This window comes from Haliotis rubra, unplaced genomic scaffold (assembly GCF_003918875.1).
Source record: "Haliotis rubra isolate DU_JTF1 unplaced genomic scaffold, ASM391887v1 Scf535, whole genome shotgun sequence".
Classification (NCBI taxonomy): Eukaryota; Metazoa; Mollusca; class Gastropoda; order Lepetellida; family Haliotidae; genus Haliotis; species Haliotis rubra.
The window spans coordinates 1,612-21,358 of NW_025767230.1; the positions used below are offsets into that span (position 1 = coordinate 1,612).

Genomic DNA, 19,747 nt, shown 5'->3' on the forward strand with positions numbered 1-19,747 from the left:
CATCACAATGAATAAATAAATAAATAAAAAATAAATAAAAAAATAAATAAATGATAAAAAAATAAAATGTAACAAAAGCCATAAATAATGAACGTTCCCTTAAATGGACATTACATTACCCTACCTTTTTCTGAAGCATCACAATGAATAAATAAATAAATAAATAAAAATAAATAAATAAATAAAAATAAATTAAAAAAACCAATGTAACAAAAAGCCATAAATAATTAACGTTCCCTTAAATGGACATTACATATCCACTTTTTCTATTCTGCACCAAGATGTAACATGTTGCATCATTACACTGTTACAAAACAAAACATTCATTGTTTCTTTTTACAAATGTTTCCAGACTGATCTCATTTTGGTGGTTTTGAGACAGTGCAATAGATATGCAGTTAGCTGCACTTCTTGTCCAATTTTCAACATCACAAAATCAGGCCTATAGCTCCAGTTCTTTTACAGTCTGTACCTTCTAGTATCCCCACATACACATTTTCATGAGTATCACAAATATTCTTCAATGTATGTACAAATGTAGCATTTATCAACTGAGACAATAAACCATTTCAGAAAAATGAATGACGTGAGAAAATGCCATATCTGAAGCCAAATGAGAAACTGACACAACCTCATACTTAGCATTTACATACCAAATTATGATTCATCTTGAGTTTATTAGTCCCATATACTATACCCATCAGCTAATACCTTTCTTGGTGTCATCACATCTACTCTTGTTTGGAGTCTGTTCTCCCCTTCCTGAAAAGTAAAATTATTTATCACCAAGTGCAAACATGTTCCTTTAGCATAAAGCAATGCTTACCATTATAATATTTCTTAAAAGTGTCTCAAATTGTAATAACCTTTTTGTCATGGGTTTCTCCTTCTTTTGCATCTGGCAATGAGTCTGTTAGGACAATACATGTGAAAAATATGATATTTTACCTACTTTGGTACAAATCCAGGCATCAGCAATGTTTTCATTTCAGGGTACATATAAGAGTGAGTAGGTGAGTTAAGTTTTACGCCACACTCAGCACTATTCCAGCTATATGGCAGCGGTCTCTGAATAATCGAGTCTGTACAAGACAACCCAGTGATCAACAGCATGAGCATCGATCTACCCAATTGGGATAAGATGACGTGTCAACCAAGTCAGCAAACCTGACCACCTGATCCTGTTAGTCGCCTCTTACGACAAGCATGGGTTACTGAAGATCAATTCTAACCCGTATCTTCATGGGTTCATATAAGAGTGGATCATTGTAAATGGTTAAAAATGTACTGTTTCTTTGTTGGCTCTAGAAATTGCTAAATATCAACAAATGCTTCATCACACACTCTAAACGAATTACCTCTTGCATTTAGGCACTATATACCATCCATACCTGTGCTGACCATGAACTTGTTTAAACAGTGATGATTTTATTTACCACTAAGTTACCATCAACCAATGTTCATCCAGTGACATAAAAATCAGTCGAGTGCAATTTTTTGTTATTAGAAATTTACCTATGACCCTGTCATAATTTTGTGGTGTGTTTTGTGTGTGTGTGTGTGTGTGTGTGTGTGTGTGTGTGTGTGTGTGTGTGTGTGTGTGTGTGTGTGTGTGTGTGTGAGTGTGTGTTATATTCCTATTTGAAATCGATGGCAATAACACATTCTCTAAATAAAACAACTATTTGACACAATCCAGCTTGATCATATAACCTTAGGAACATTGATAAGAAAGGTTACTGTCATAAAAACATTAGCCCTCTCAAAAGTAGTACATATTTTAAGCTCATTGCCTAATCCTCCAGATGGCTTTAGCAAGTTTCTTGAAAAGATATTTTTCAAATTCATTTGGAATGGTAATAATGATATAATAAAAAGAATCACAATGAAAAGATTAAAGGCTGAAGGGGGACTGGGTATGGTTGATATAAAAACATTTATTGAAGCTCTAAAATTATCCACTCTTAGACAATAATTACTGTAAAAAATCATCCGACAATAATCCTTTCAATATACCTTATAATGATATCTTCAAGTATGGAGCAAATATTCACAAAATACTTAACATTGAAAACCCTTATTGGAAAGATGTTTAAAAGCATGGAACAATTATTGCAAAAAGGTTAATGCCGATTCTGACAATACTGATCACATTCTTGCACAACCATTATGGCTCAATCATAATCATAAAAACACTTATATTAGACACTGGGCGTATAAGGGTTTATTGACAGTAAAAGATGTATGTGATGAGCATGGATTTATGCCTTTTGATAAGTTAAAGATACAATACAAAATAAGAGGGACACAATTAGACTATAACTATCTACTTCAAATCTGACCTGATATTTGGAAAAATGTTATTAAAAATACAGTTATCATTCCTTCCTACAATTCATACATCAATGTTTACCAAAAAGAATTGAAAATTTTATAATAAATTGTATATTTATATACTTATCCTATCTCACGGTATGCACCATCTCTCTCTTCTACGACCATGTGTGGAAACGTGCTGTCAGCTAAGTTGAGTCAAATCTAACTGGCCTCTGATCCGCCCTGACCTCTGCCTGCACCCCGACATCAATGCCTGTCAATCATCCATCAAAGCGTGCGGCTCACCTAAACGATCACATGACCACCTCTACTTGTCATTCTCGTCTTGGAGCTTCCAGTAATCTGTGATGTGGGGCAGGTCAGGTGGGTCCAAACATGTGAGATAGGACAAGTATATAAATATACAATTTATTATAAAATTTTCAAATTTTTAAACTTATCCTATCTCACGGTATGCATAATCCCACGGTTGGTAGGCGGGTTGCAGATTACCCGGTTACTACTACCACCGGGAAAACGCATAACTCAAGGAGGCCAGGAGAAAGCACCAACTCCTCGATATGCAAACTCCAAACTTGAGATGTTTTTGTTGTTTTTGTGTTTTTTCAGGTAACCCCTTGGCTTATACAGCACAAAAACTCTAAGGAGTGGGCGCTCCCGAGTTAATGTGGTTTTCAGCCGCAACTTTTGACAAGCAAAAGGACGCAGTTTGGCAAGGAGGCCCCGCCACCCCGCGATTTATCAGGTGACCCCAGTGAATTAAAGTCCAGGACCTTAATCTGGACAGTCCCTGCTTCGAAAGTATCCCCCACAGACACACGCTGGAAGGCGGTGAAAGAAGGAATAGCCTGGTTGCTCAACTAGTTTAACGTTCAGTACCAATCTCCCTAACTTACCAAAGGTGAGAAAGGACTTAGGAGCAGAGCGGCTTTGAAAACCATACAGGTAATCGGGATCAACACTTCACTGACGTGATTGCTCAAAGAGTAGAGGTCAGTAAGCGGAATGTCAACCTTCTCTACATGTAGTACAGGACTTGCCTCATAGTCTTCTGAGCCGACGTCAAGAGGCCTAGGAGTTCCTGCCATTGACAGGCGTCCTGGCTTGCGCTAGAGCTAGGGAGACCAACCGCTGTATCTGCAGAAACGATCCCTCGGGACAAACATTCTGTTGACCTGTGTGTCGAAAACAGCTCCGATGAATTGAAGTCGGCACATTGGGACTAGTTCCGATTTCTGCAGATTGATTAACCATCCTAATTGGCAAAGAAGCTGTATCGCAAACTGCATGTGACGAACCAGAAGGGCATGATCGTTCTGTGCCTGAATGCAGTCGTCGATGTAGGCTTCGAACACTGTCCTCTTGCGATGAAGAAAACTGGTGATAGGCTTCGTTACCCGTGTAAACAGCCACGGGGGCGAAGAAATTCAAACGGAGAACACGCCATTGATAGTGGATGTCCTCGAAGATGAACCGAAGGAATTTGCGATCGCCAGGAATATCGGGATGTGGAGGTAGGCATCCTGAAGATCCAAACTGACCATGCAGTCTCCCGGCTTGATAATTGTCTTGAGGAGTGCCACCGATATCATGTGAAAATGAGGCGGGGGCTGCAGAAATTTCTCGTTGAAAGTCTTCATGTTGAAGATTAATCTCAGTTTGTCCGAATCCTTCTTGGGCACCAGAAAGATTGGAGAATAGAACCCTGGATTGGTCGGGGGCGGACCCAGGGATTCGATCGCAAGTTTCTTGAGTAAAGTGTTTATCGTTGATCACAGAACAGCCGATTGTTGTTTGGGATACGTTCTGCGATCGGAAGTATTGTGGCGGAGGTTTCCCGATGACTGGTAACTGGAATCCCTTGGTTAACATGGACAGGACGTAAGGGTCTCCCAAAATTGTCCAATTGGGAGCAAGTCAGCCTCCTACTGGGAAATCTGAATGGAGTACGACTGGAGGTGGAAGTTCCCAGTGGCCTTTCAATGTCAACAAGTCATTGCCTATCACGTCTCTGTGAGGTGGGCTGGTCGGTAGTGGAAGTTGATCGTGGAGCAGTGGCAGTTCTTCGTTGGCGACTCGATCGTCCTCTTCCGTAGGAACCCCTCCACGAAAAAGCCGTAGAACCAAGCGAAGGTCGGATTAGTCGGGACATAGTGAGCTGGTCGTCGCTGTCTCATTGATTGCTCCACTTGTAGTTGCTGGAACCTCAACAATTCGGACCGAGACTTGTAGATGGGCATCCTTCCCTACTCTTTCGGCTACTTCCCTAATCGTCCCGTTGAACAGAGAAATTGCCCGACCAGGGTGGGTGAAACAGGTCCGTTCTGAATCTGTCTTCCCAGGATGATAATTGTAACGGTCCTCTACGCCTCATAGCCGTGACATAGAAGAAGAAATGAGCCAAGAGATCTAGGACGGTTTGGAATTGTTCCTGCAACTTCGGATGTATGCTTGCTGATGGGCAGCGCATGCTTGCGCGACGAACATGGCCACCGCTTCAGTAGTTGTCAACATTAAGTTCAATGGAGCCATAATCTTCCTTATGGACGCATCTAAATGTATCAGTTCACGGTCTTCGACCAGAAAGGGCGAATAATCTCTCTGTTTCGTCCCAAACAGCGTGATATCATCATCTACTGGAGGAGAGGCAATCATAGATGACAATCCATGTACATGAGCCGATGCCAAGTTGAAGCGAGGCGCAGCAAAACCATCTTTAATCTTCCTCAAACTAGCAAAAGCCTCATCCAGGGACGCAGTCAGCTGAGTGATACTGCGGTCGGGGAGGAACATGATAGAACCAAAGTCTCCAGTCTTCATATCAAAACTGGATAAAATGTCATCCTTGAGAAGTACTACGCTGTAGCGTGAGGTCATCAGCAATCCAGATAAGTAGCTGAGGTGAGTCAACAGCATCCACACTCACATCCGAAGGAGACATACTTCCTGAAGACATAGGCGGCGTTGTTGAGCGTAGAATCTCTTGCACAGGCACGCTGGCGTAGTCGAAATCCTGATGACTGAGTAACAGGAGATGACACTGGCTCCTGATGCTACCGCCAACACAAAGGCATCAAAGTCCATAGGTTGAGGCGTTGCCCCTCAGACACTGGATTCCAGGAAAGCGGCAAAACAGATCTCGCCGTCGAAACTGTAGCAGAAGGAACTGATGAAATTGTAGCAGCCCCAGAGGGAAGATGAGGTATGTCAGCATGGCGAGGATGAACATACATCTGATTGAGTCACGCCCACATGAGATGATGGCACTTGTGTAGTAGCGCTGAAACCTGAGGCGTTGAACCATGAACCACTCAGTAGCTTGAGATCGTACCGCACCAGGAACACCATAAGTAAGCATTGAGCCTAGTGGCCAATGAGTGAAACTCGCAATAGGAATCCCTGGGTGGCGTTGATCAATAATACTATGAGTAAAGCGCCGAACCAGGACGGCCGTGGCGGCTGAATTAAAAGCAGCATGATGAAGCGTCGAACTAGTAGGGGCGTCAAACCCGGAAGCGCCGGGAGCAAGCGCCGCACCAGGAGAAGCGTCAAACCCTGAACACGGAAGCAAAGCGTCGAACCCGGGTGGAAGCGCCGAACCAGGATGAAGCGCCCGGACCAGGAGTGAGTGCCGCGCCAGGAGTCCTAGGAAGGGGTGCCAAACCGTGCATACCATGAGCAAGCGCCGAGCCAAGACCAACATTAGTGAGTGCCAAACCGGGAATCCTGGGAGGAAGCGCCGAACTGGGAGCACCATAAGGAAGCGTCGAACCAGATGCAAGCGTCAAACCAGGACCATTGGGAGGAAACGCAAAACCATGAAGCGCCGAACCCGGAGTAAACACCGAACCAGGAATACCAGGGTTAAGCGCCGAACCAGTAGGAAGCGCCGAACTGGTAGTAAGCGCCGAATCCATCAAAGCGCCACACTGGAAGGCGGCTCTGAGTAGCCCGCGTGGGATCCGTGACAAGCGGCTCTGCCCGTATATAATTGTCCTAATGAGGCGTCACTCGAGGTAAGCGCCGCTCTGGTTGAAAGCGCCGCACTGCCTGTAACCGTCACTTGTGATGTAATAGTATGAGTAGTCGCAACCTCTGACCCATTAGAGGCGTTGAGTCACATTTACCAACAAGGATGGCGTGGTTGTATGTCAGATGTGGACAAAACAACAATGCGTGGAGGTGACGAATCTTTCAAAGTAATAGAACTAGGCGAATGGGGTCAGAACAGTTGAAGCACAGAAAATCTTCTTTAGGAGATTTGGATTTAGAAACGTATTGCAGATTTTATTCGGCGATCTAATTTAGAAACGCCGGCTCCGATGGACCTTCCGATGGATTCCTCCGATCTCTATCTGCCTTAGCCTGCTAGCTACCCGGCGATACTCTGAGAATGCATCGTCGTCCAGGTTAGCACATAAACTACAGCGTTTAGACCAATTGCATCGTTCATGGCAATCCACGCCAAAGAGTTATGAGGGTCAGCTGCCGAATAGTTACTATTGCATCTATCACAATGTTTGTGTTTCTTTGAAGCGTGGCGATTGGCTTTCCCCATAGTAGAAAACACAAACAAAAACCTCTCTTAACCACAACACACGTCCACACACAGCGTGGCGACAAGAAAAGAATGACAAGTAGAGGTGGTCATGTGATCGTTTAGGCGAGCCGCACGCTTTGATGGATGATTGACAGGCATTGATGTCGGGGGGTGAAGGCAGAGGTCAGGGCGGGTCAGAGGCCAGTTAGATTTGACTCAACTTAGCTGACAGCACGTTTCCACACATGGTCTTAGAAGAGAGAGATGGGTGCATACCGTGAGATAGGATAAGTTTAAAAATATATATTAAAGCTCTCAAAGGGTTCAAGATTACTTAATGACAAGTGTATTTCTAAAATGACAAACTTGAGATTTGTACTAAATGGGAAATGATATTCAATGATTGTGAATTTGATTGGCACAAAATTTTCAACTTCTATTGACATGTATTGAAGATGTTAACCTTCTTTATTTTCAATACACATTTCTGCAAATAGTTATTTATACTAAAATATAATTATTCAAAATGAACCTGACTGAAAATGATTTGTCTACCGTTAGTTTGCAATGATGTTTCTGAGAGCATTTGTTGTGCTTATTAGGACTGTTGTGAAACCATAAAATTCTGGAATGATCTCGAAATCAATTAATAACTATTTACCATGAAAAATAAACATTACAAAATATTTGATTTGGTTTGGTACATTACATAATGATGTATTACTAAATCAAATCATTATCTCTGCCAAAAACATATCAATTTAAAGTAAATCTAAAAATCAATTCCAAAATTCATTAAATATAAAATGGCATCAAAGAGATATTTTCTGTTCAAAACTTTATTTTCAAGGGAAACAATGAAATTGATAAATAAATTGATAAATTCAGTCTTAAGTCTTAAATGGAATTCACTCATGCCAATATTCAGCAACAAATCATAATTACATCTTTACACCTTTTCGGTGTTTGTTGTTACTGTATACCTTTGACTATGGGAACAAATAAAAAAATACATAAAAACATGGGAATGTTAAGATACAATATGAATACACTTTGTCAAACTGATTTTAAATCATAGCTTTTGTGCAAAAGAGTAACAAGAGGGCACAGAAATCTACATCCTTTTCCCTTTCAATGGTGCATAAAATCACCAGAAGTGTAAACATAAGAGAACATACCATTAATCCTAAAGCATATGAGCACAAGTTACATAATAATGACTACACCGAAATCTTTCACTCCTCCCTACTCTTAAAGCTTTCAATACCTTGTAATGCCATGAATTAGAAATGGTACCCTGGTACTTTTCAGTGACTGATTTTGCATTTGACAGCAAAGACTGAAGTCATAAATTCATAATAATAATAATCATAATAATGTAGCATTCATCAGTCCTTTAATGTTTGTATGATGCTGTACCTTTCTTTATAATTGACTCTGCATTATAATTAACATCCCAGACTACTCCAGCTGTACCATAAACTAGTTTACCAAGACTGACTACCTCCTGGTCACCTGACTCAACATAGGGATTTTTTCCTGGGGATCTATTTTCACCTATATAGATACAGCACTGTTGTATGACATGGGATAACAGATGTGCCCACTTGCCTAATTAAATGCTAAATCTAAAAATTCAACAGTGCCCCTGCATACAGTTCAGATTGCTCCTCTTCACAGCAAGAATAGGCATCAACTGAATTCCAAGCTTTTCCTCAACAAACTGTTGATCTGGACTGGGGGGCAACCCAACATGGGATGGTATGGTGAACAACCTGTAAACATATGAAGTTATTTATACACACAAACATTTGTTTTTTAATGCCATAATATAAATAATAACTGCATCCATGTGTTGATGTTTTCTGAGTAACCATGAAGGGATGCACAAAATAGACACAGATATTGAGATTTAACTAAAAATGCCTTATTTGACAATTGAGGTTAAAATGTAACATCAAAACAGAAAAGTCTAACTACAGTATATAACACTGCCAAAGAGGAGCATACCTGTTAAGGTGTCATGACAGAAAGATGTGAACTGTCAAATACATTGATTCACTCAATGGAAAAATAACAAATACATCTTCAGCCATGCATGTGCAAATGAAACTAGCAAAATATCTCTATAATCCTAACAAAAGTGGGGTCAATTGTCTGATTGTGACTATGGCATACAGTGTTCATGAATTACTACCAGTTTGTGGTGGTACCAACAGTTCACAAAAAGCTGAGCATATATTGCCTGACCAGTGAGTGGGAACCTGCAAGTCAATACATCTGTTCTGTGTTTGTGGCTCTGCCCTAACGTTGATATGTTCAACTTACACCAACAATAATTTCCTTCATATCAAGCATCAGGAAGATGCCTTTACATCTATGACCTTAACCATGGACATGACCTTTATAGATTACATATCATATTTCAGATCCCATATATGTTATTTGTTATTTATCTCCTACTCTTCCCTGATATTAGGGATGATGAGTTAAGACTTATGACAATTATTGTTCCCATTTCAATGCATAATTAGTAGTGTTGGGAATTGGTTAAAATTGATCATTGGTCCATTACAACCGATCAATAATCGAAAATAATTGGTTAGGATCATTTATCAAATGTTCCTGTTACCTTTGTTAATGCACAAAATAATTTACAAAAAAAACCCATGTAGTTCTTTGGGTTTGGGGGTAAATTGCACAAAATGCATTTTCATACTTCACATATTTAAAGGATGGCTAGTATGTGAGGAACATAAATTTCCAGGAGTCTTTAAGATAAATTCAATCATGACTTGGAACAAGCTTGTAGTGCTTATGAAATGTAAATATAATGACTCAGACAAACCAACCTTGTGAAAAAATATTGTTAATGCAAACAAGTGTTCCAAAACTGCTTGTGTTCGATTTTGAGAAAACATTTTCGATTGCTTGGTCATTTAGTCACTGCGACCAATCTTCGATTATTTCAATTAATCAGACCACCACTAATAATTGGTTGACTGCTCACTTAAACTCAGAGCCTTGGTCACATTGTGGTATTCTTGGATTTCCCCATCCATACTCAAGGTAGATCCTATGTAGTTGATCCACAAAGTCAATGGTATGTTGCCCCACTGGTGTTTTCTATATCAGGTTTCAAATTTGCTTCATTAGGAAATTTGGGATAACAATTGCCTGTCACCCTGCTTATCAATAAACTCCTGTACAGTTCCTAAGAATTTTTCAGCATAATACCGGTTTATCAATATAAATGTTCTTATATTTTGAATTTCGGATCCTGAACCCAACAAGCTGTGTAAATTTGTGGATATGACATTATGAAGTCCAGACTGAGGAATCACTATTTTCCTGTCCCCATCAATAATTTCCAGTCTGTATTTTCCATGGACAGGGTTGTGGATTTCTTTCAAAGGTAAATCAAACTTGTTCATTTTCTTACAAAAATGATAAAACTTGACAATCCTACTTTTCTGGGAATGTCACCTCCTTCAAGTTTTAATCTAAGGCAGTCATGATGTCATTTGAAATAACACCATTGCTTCTATTTCTTGAAGGTTGTGCCTGAAATGCATCAAAATCCATCATTAGGTTCAATTGTATCTCATATGTTTGTTTCTATTTTATCTCACATTATGTGATTAATGTTAATAATGTTATATAATTTATTGAGTCATCTTACAAAAGTTATTAACAAATGTATACAATACAAAAGTACACACAAGGACCCTCTTTATTCTATCTGGAGTGTTATTCCACAAAAATGAAAAGAATAAGACAAACCAAACTGAGGTAAAACATATTTTAATGTGGTTGCCTCATCAGCATTAAGATTACTCTTTAGAGTTTATTTGGGTAAACATACTGACAGTATGGTACAATGAACATATCACTGCACAATAGATTATAACATAATAAACACATATGAAACACATAAACAGTCACTGAACACTATATTAATGCACACCATTATTAACATACCATATCAAGATGTAATCACACCCAAATAGTTCAGCTGCTGCCTATTCTTAATATGTGGCTGATTATGAATTAGGGCAAATGAGACACTAACATGACTAACAATTATCTTCAAACTAAGAAACAAAGGCTAGGTTCTGTACTTACTAAGTTAGGATGGATTACTTGTTGAAGTGGTAGTACATCTCAGTGATGTATTAATGGTAATCATAATAATTATTAAGCCTTTTAAAATGGAAAAGAAACATATATTATCCAAGTCCTTCAAATCCATTAAATCCTTTCTTCAATATACATAATAATTGTCAAAACATATCACATTTATACAAGTTGTACACATGAATCCATGTTATATGCAAGATTACACTTTCTCAGTAAAATACACATTCTAGACATGTTTGGGGTTCAGTCCCATCCAGGATTTTAACCGACTCTCTCCACCAAATCGCCAACATACAAAGTCAGTGATCTAGCCAACTCAGCTGTGAACATAATTATATTGTCAGACTTTCACCACACCTAGTCAAATACATCCAAAATGGCCTTTGGTCCAAAATGTGTTTTACATGCTCTAACATTGAACAGAGTAAATGACATGGCAACTAAATAATATTTCACATGTGGTAGTCTCCAAAGCAGTTTGCAAAAGAAAATTATTTAGGTGATAAACAGCTGGTGCTTCCTTTTCATATATTTTGCTGTAATCTTCAGGTTATTATAAATATGAAATATGAAATGCATACTTACATGCACTTACATGTTGCATGAAATATCACTAAACTACTTAAGTCAATAATGCCTTGTCTTCCTATGTGATGTTTATAGGTGTACTTATGACCCCTTCTGCAGCTGCCCTTAAACGTACAGAAAGGTCTTAATGTTGAAAAAAATGGAGACATCTGCACTAGGCAAATCTGTGATTTATGTACTGTATGTGTACATGTGAGTGAGAGAGTGAATTTAGTTTTATGCCGCAATTAGCAATATTCCAGCAATATCACGGCAGGGGACACCAGAAATGGGCTTCATCCATGTGGGGAATCGAACCTGGGAAGCGAACACTTTAACCAGTGGGCTACCCCATGCCCTGTATATGTGTACATATCACTTACAAAATATGTCACTTAAATTTTTTTTAAAAGAATTGGATGAAGCTTCAATACTTTTCCCTGTCCAACATGTCTATATGGCACAAGATACAGAGAGATTTGTTACACTGAAAGACCTGTAAGAGATAAATTATGTCTATTTCATTAATGTTTTGCAAAATGTATTTCTGCATTAATATAGAATGTTTTATAATCATACAGATACCATGGGAGTTTATTCATTTGTCACAAAAAGAGTGTCATGGGATAATTTCACGCCAACATCATATTTCGAATGACAGAAAATCTTTAAACCTCAAAACTAGTAACTATGCAACTCCTGTTCATTAATGGTCAGTTGTTTGCCTTCCTCTGCTGACATCATCAAATCATAGCAGAGTCTGCTACATTAATAGAATATGGTTTTGATACTCATGACCTGATGTGATTGAGATAGTTTAAAACTGTTTCAACACACACTCCTGCATTGTTTATATTGTAAACAAACAACTGTCAGGTTTGATAAACCATTTATGAGAGAGGGCTAACACCAGTGTCTGATCTTTAATTTATCCCCAAAGTCATTTGTGTAAGCATCTTTGATGTAGGCTGGTGATCTAAGTGGAGAGGAATCAGAAACATTGTTGAAAGTTAGAAAGCACAGAATTCAGGCCAGAAATTGGCCAGGGTCACCATAAACAGCTTTAAAGTCCTGACATATGTAAGGCTGAATAATGAATTTTGCCAGAAAGTATAAAGTAAGGGGTTGGAATATGCCTAGCAATGTGAAACACTGACCAAAGAACCCTACTGCCTGTTAAAGCCAAGAAATTGAAATTTCAACAGATGAAGCTCTTTGAGACCACAGCATGAAACGAAATTACACATGAGTCTATCAATTCATCAAGCTAAGACTTTGAAATACTTCCATGAAATAAAAAAATGCCCAAAAGTGATTATTATTCATCAGAAATATCTAATGGATGAGGTTTGAGATACAGCCTTCACTGGACTGGGGCACTTAAATGTACTGTATGTACCTACATGTTCAAGTACCACAACTTGTTCAAGGTGGTAGAGGATATCAAGGTGAAAGGAGGGTGCACACACTGCCAACATCAGACCGACTTGTTGAAACACAACATTGGATGTGAAGGCTTCTGATTCTGCTGTATGTGCAAAGATACACCTCCCAGTCACCATCAGTCATTCTCCAAGCTGAAAATAGTGTCAAGATCATATTAAATGTTCAATCATAAAGACCATAACAGCCATGAGACAGTTTTGAGAAACTAAATAATTGTTTGAAAGTCATGAGAGAGAAAAAGTTTATTCATATGCAAAAGGGTGTAACAGAAAGAATGGATCATATGCAACACTGTTTACTTAAAATAAGAGGGTTTTGTGACATATTGTGCCATCAGCAGTGAACACATTTCATACTCACAATACTCATATCATATGACTTTACACACAGACACCCAAATTGTGTCAGTGGTGACTTTATCTAATTTGTTGTCAATTCATCGGTTTCAACAAATTTAGAAGCCAGGTAACTATTACCATGTGGGCTCTTGTCACTGTTAGACCACAAATCGAGGCTACATTCAAATCAAGGCCACTAAAACAATCCATTCAACTCAAGCAGCCCTAGCTTCACTCCCTTAAATTAGTCTCTATAACAATGCCAACTTGTATCCATGGTGAAACATAAATAGGAAAGCATATACATGTAATGTATGAATTACTAAAATGTGCACTCACCTTTACATGTTGCACAAAATCAAATGTTTTCCCATTAACTTCCAAAGCAACATTAAAACAACCAGGCTGTTAACAGCCAATACATGTAGTACATATAGCCTCAGACCACTTTACTATCTACAGTGACATGCCATGGCCAGAGCACCATAATTAATATCTGTCCTAGGCTGTCCTGTGGCATGCTGACCAACATACTACTTCTCACTTACCCAGCAAAATATCGGTCTGGATCGAGCATTTCAATTTTGCTGTATCCACTGTCAACAACGGTCACCGGAATTTTCGAGCTGAAATACACTAAACAGCCTTGAACTTTGGGGTCAAATCATGAAAGGCTGGAGTCAATAGCATGTGCAGATTGAGGACAAAACAAATGGCAATAAAGTAAAATGTCTGATCTTTCATTTTAAGCTGTCACAAGTCACCCTGAATAAATTAGCACAGACAAATCAGTGCATTTAAACAAGGCACTACATTCTCCTATTTTCCTTCGGGTCATGGTAAAACTTAGAGGAGTAATACAGGAGTGTGAAAAGCGCCGACCCCAGTTTAAGCACCAAAATGTAACCTACTTGAAAATATCTCTGCACAAATTCTGCAGAAGCAATCAGGTTAAAAAGAAGCAACTACACATTGAAAAATATAGTTAGTTTTAATTACTGGATGAATGCACATTTTAACAACATAAAATCATCCAATCACTGCTGTCATTTGATTCAGTCAGCACTGAAGGCTCTCTACGATGCTTTAAAATAAAAGGCACAGCAAAAACAACATGCATTTCATTTCCTACCAGTCCCCTGGGGTGCTTGGGGCTGGATGAAGCTCTCCTGGGCAGCTGGCAGAACCTCTGTGGTGCACACTGACTGTCCTTGGCGTGGCCGAGAAGCGGCCCAGCTAGGCTGAAATGGGAGAGTGAGTGAATGAAATTTTCAGTCTAGAGGGGTTGTACATGGTCAAAGGGATCAGGTGGGGCCTCTGCACCAGCCAAAACAGCCAAGAGGGTCCAGGGAGGGGCCAAGACATCATTGTGCATTTAAGGTTTTCTGTGCACTTAAGGACTGCTATAGGAAACCTTAAGTGCACAGAAAGCTATAAATGCACAATGGACCTTTTAAAAACACAGCAAAAACAACATGCATTTCATTTCCTACCAGTCCCCTGGGGTGCTTGGGGCTGGATGAAGCTCTCCTGGGCAGCTGGCAGAACCTCTGTGGTGCACACTGACTGTCCGCCTTGACGTGCCGAGGAAGTGGCCCAGCTAGGCTGAAATGGGAGAGAGAGTGAATGAAATTTTTCAGTCTAGAGGGGGTTGTACATGGTCAAAGGGATCAGGTGGGGCCTCTGCACCAGCCAAAAACAGCCAAGAGGGTGCAGGGAGGGGCCAAGACATCATTGTGCATTTAAGGTTTTCTGTGCACTTAAGGACTGCTATAGGAAACCTTAAGTGCACAGAAAACCTTAAATGCACAATGGACCTTTTTAAAAAAGGCACAGCAAAAACAACATGCATTTCATTTCCTACCAGTCCCCTGGGGTGCTTGGGGCTGGATGAAGCTCTCCTGGGCAGCTGGCAGAACCTCTGTGGTGCACACTGACTGTCCGCCTTGACGTGCCGAGGAAGTGGCCCAGCTAGGCTGAAATGGGAGAGAGTGAATGAAATTTTCAGTCTAGAGGGGTTGTACATGGTCAAAGGGATCAGGTGGGGCCTCTGCACCAGCCAAAACCCCAAGAGGGTGCAGGGAGGGGCCAAGACATCATTGTGCATTTAAGGTTTTCTGTGCACTTAAGGACTGCTATAGGAAACCTTAAGTGCACAGAAAACCTTAAATGCACAATGGACCTTTTAAAAAGGCACAGCAAAACAACATGCATTTCATTTCCTACCAGTCCCTGGGGTGCTTGGGGCTGGATGAAGCTCTCCTGGGCAGCTGGCAGAACCTCTGTGGTGCACACTGACTGTCCCTTGATGGCGCCGAGGAAGTGGCCCAGCTAGGCTGAAATGGGAGAGAGAGTGAATGAAAATTTTCAGTCTAGAGGGTTGTACATGGTCAAAGGGATCAGGTGGGGCCTCTGCACCAGCCAAAACAGCCAAGAGGGTCCAGGGAGGGGCCAAGACATCATTGTGCATTTAAGGGTTTTCTGTGCACTTAAGGACTGCTATAGGAAACCTTAAGTGCACAGAAAACCTTAAATGCACAATGAACCTTTTTAAAAAGGCACAGCAAAAACAACATGCATTTCATTTCCTACCAGTCCCTGGGGTGCTTGGGGCTGGATGAAGCTCTCCTGGGCAGCTGGCAGAACCTCTGTGGTGCACACTGACTGTCGCCTTGGCCTTGCGCCCGAGGCTGGCCCAGCTAGGCTGAAATGGGAGAGAGAGTGAATGAAATTTTTCAGTCTAGAGGGGGTTGTACATGGTCAAAGGGATCAGGTGGGGCCTCTGCACCAGCCAAAAACCCCAAGAGGGTCAGGGAGGGGCCAAGACATCATTGTGCATTTAAGGTTTTCTGTGCACTTAAGGACTGCTATAGGAAACCTTAAGTGCACAGAAAACCTTAAATGCACAATGGACCTTTTAAAAAGGCACAGCAAAAACAACATGCATTTCATTTCCTACCAGTCCCTGGGGTGCTTGGGGCTGGATGAAGCTCTCCTGGGCAGCTGGCAGAACCTCTGTGGTGCACACTGACTGTCGCCTTGGCGCTTGAGAAGCGGCCCAGCTAGGCTGAAATGGGGAGAGAGTGAATGAAATTTTCAGTCTAGAGGGGTTGTACATGGTCAAAGGGATCAGGTGGGGCCTCTGCACCAGCCAAAAACCCCAAGAGGGTGCAGGGAGGGGCCAAGACATCATTGTGCATTTAAGGTTTTCTGTGCACTTAAGGACTGCTATAGGAAACCTTAAGTGCACAGAAAACTATAAATGCACAATGGACCTTTTAAAAAGGCACAGCAAAAACAACATGCATTTCATTTCCTACCAGTCCCCTGGGGTGCTTGGGGCTGGATGAAGCTCTCCTGGGCAGCTGGCAGAACCTCTGTGGTGCACACTGACTGTCATGCCTTGGCGGCGCCGAGGAAGCGGCCCAGCAGGCTGAAATGGGAGAGAGGAGTGAATGAAATTTTTCAGTCTAGAGGGGGTTGTACATGGTCAAAGGGATCAGGTGGGGCCTCTGCACCAGCCAAAACCCCAAGAGGGTGCAGGGAGGGGCCAAGACATCATTGTGCATTTAAGGTTTTCTGTGCACTTAAGGACTGCTATAGGAAACCTTAAGTGCACAGAAAACCTAAAAATGCACAATGGACCTTCACAAAAAAGGCACAGCAAAAACAACATGCATTTCATTTCCTACCAGTCCCCTGGGGTGCTTGGGGCTGGATGAAGCCCTCCTGGGCAGCTGGCAGAACCTCTGTGGTGCACACTGACTGTCCGTGGCCTTGAGAGGAAGTGGCCCAGCTTGGCTGAAATGGGAGAGAGAGTGAATGAAATTTTCAGTCTAGAGGGGGTTGTACATGGTCAAAGGGATCAGGTGGGGCCTCTGCACCAGCCAAAAAACCCCAAGAGGGTCCAGGGAGGGGCCAAGACATCATTGTGCATTTAAGGTTTTCTGTGCACTTAAGGACTGCTATAGGAAACCTTAAGTGCACAGAAAACCTTAAATGCACAATGGACCTTTTACAAAAGGCACAGCAAAAACAACATGCATTTCATTTCCTACCAGTCCCCTGGGGTGCTTGGGGCTGGATGAAGCTCCTCCTGGGCAGCTGGCAGAACCTCTGTGGTGCACACTGACTGTCTGCCTTGGCCTGGCGCGAGGAAGCGGCCCAGCTAGGCTGAAATGGGAGAGAGAGTGAATGAAATTTTTCAGTCTAGAGGGGTTGTACATGGTCAAAGGGATCAGGTGGGGCCTCTGCACCAGCCAAAACCCCCAAGAGGGTCCAGGGAGGGGCCAAGACATCATTGTGCATTTAAGGTTTTCTATTGCACTTAAGGACTGCTATAGGAAACCTTAAGTGCACAGAAAACTTAAATGCACAATGGACCTTTTTAAAAAGGCACAGCAAAACAACATGCATTTCATTTCCTACCAGTCCCCTGGGGTGCTTGGGGCTGGATGAAGCTCTCCTGGGCAGCTGGCAGAACCTCTGTGGTGCACACTGACTGTCCGCCTTGGCTTGCCGAGGAAGTGGCCCAGCTAGGCTGAAATGGGAGAGAGTGAATGAAATTTTCAGTCTAGAGGGGGTTGTACATGGTCAAAGGGATCAGGTGGGGCCTCTGCACCAGCCAAAAACCCCAAGAGGGTCCAGGGAGGGCCAAGACATCATTGTGCATTTAAGGTTTTCTGTGCACTTAAGGAATGCTATAGGAAACCTTCAGTGCACAAGAAACCTAAATGCACAATGGACCTTTTTAAAAAGGCACAGCAAAAACAACATGCATTTCATTTCCTACCAGTCCCCTGGGGTGCTTGGGGCTGGATGAAGCCCTCCTTGGCAGCTGGCAGAACCTCTGTGTTGGCACACTGACTGTCCTTGGCGCCGAGGGAAGCGGCCCATCTTGGCTGAAATGGGGAGAGAGAGTGAATGAAATTTTCAGTCTAGGGGGTTGTACATGGTCAAAGGGATCAGGTGGGGCCTCTGCACCAGCCAAAACCCCCAAGAGGGTCCAGGGAGGGGCCAAGACATCATTGTGCATTTAAGGTTTTCTGTGCACTTAAGGACTGCTATAGGAAACCTTAAGTGCACAGAAAACCTTCATCACACAATGGACCTTTTAAAAAAGGCACAGCAAAAACAACATGCATTTCATTTCCTACCAGTCCCCTGGGGTGCTTGGGGCTGGATGAAGCCCTCCTGGGCAGCTGGCAGAACCTCTGTGGTGCACACTGACTGTCCGCCTTGGCTGAGGAAGCGGCCCAGCTTGGCTGAAATGGGAGAGAGTGAATGAAATTTTCAGTCTAGAGGGGGTTTGTACATGGTCAAAGGGATCAGGTTCAAAGGGGTGTTGAAAATGCCATGAAAATGATTTTATATTAATTACTTTAGAGGGAAGTTAAGTTGAAAATAATTGAAAATGATTTTAACTGCCAATCAGTAAACTCAGTAAGACTTGCCAAAGTACCAAAACACCCTGGCAGTATGGTATCTTTGGAGGGATATACTTGCCAGACATTTAAACTGGCCGAGGTGTTGACATGGTGTTTCTTTTTTTATCTTTAATATATTTATCTGCACCTTCACACCAGAAACTAGTAATTTTACCATTTGGAGGGATTCCTCAGATACTTCAGATACACGACCCAAATTCCAGAAATATTTGTTGCCATGCTAGGTTACCCTGGGATATAAATCTCAAATATTTTTTTCAAAGTTTGTAGTGCCCTGATAGCCATGGAAAGGTAGCATTACTTTGGCCTGCCTGGGTAACCTTTCCTTCCTTCATTAGACGCCCTATTAGAGCTGACGCTATTGAAATACGTGGAGATAGTTTAATTAGATCTGGCAATATGTACGTACATATGTATTGTGTATAAGTATTTAGTTGGTTGACAAGAGATGTTATTGTGTTTGGTTGGAGAGTTATGAAAAGTCAGGACTGAGCAATGACAATATTGACATGTGAATGTTTCCATCGCAACGCTAGGTACCGTGGTTGTTCTCGAGGAGGCTTTCTCGCTTGAACTCCTTCACCGTGGGAAGTTGCGTCGCAAAACTTCAATACAGCACATTATATTGAATAAACGGCACGTATACTTCATGTTTACATATACCTCATATGCATATTGTAGCTGTCACATTGTATAAGGCAATAACAGACGAAGAGGCATAGGTGAACTCCCTCTACTAGTTCTGCGGAAGATACTGTGCCGTGTATGTGACGTAGTGACATAAGCTCCGCCCACTCATGAATATTCATGATTTCTGTGCACTTAAGACCATTGTGCGTTTAAGGGCACAACAGACGTATGGGCAGACGTGTGTTGTCGACGTCATGCCCGCTAGATCTAGACCCGGTTTGAATACTGCCGCTTCTTGCTGC

General features: G+C 41.6%; 1 long non-coding RNA gene across 3 annotated transcripts; it reads right to left on the reverse strand.

Moving 5' to 3' along the window:
• Window positions 1–487: 487 nt before the first annotated feature.
• LOC124253218 lies at window positions 488–18,557 on the reverse strand. 3 transcript variants are annotated; one of them, XR_006892137.1, is made up of 5 exons: window positions 18,525–18,557; window positions 13,917–13,994; window positions 10,320–10,441; window positions 8,534–8,652; window positions 488–762 (listed from the first exon to the last, which is right to left on the reverse strand). It is a non-coding gene; the product is annotated as an uncharacterized LOC124253218 (long non-coding RNA). The 3 variants fall into 3 exon arrangements; XR_006892135.1 differs by having other exon boundaries at window positions 13,917–14,004; XR_006892136.1 differs by lacking the exons at window positions 13,917–13,994; window positions 18,525–18,557 and adding an exon at window positions 12,988–13,033.
• Between the last annotated feature and the right edge of the window lie 1,190 nt (window positions 18,558–19,747).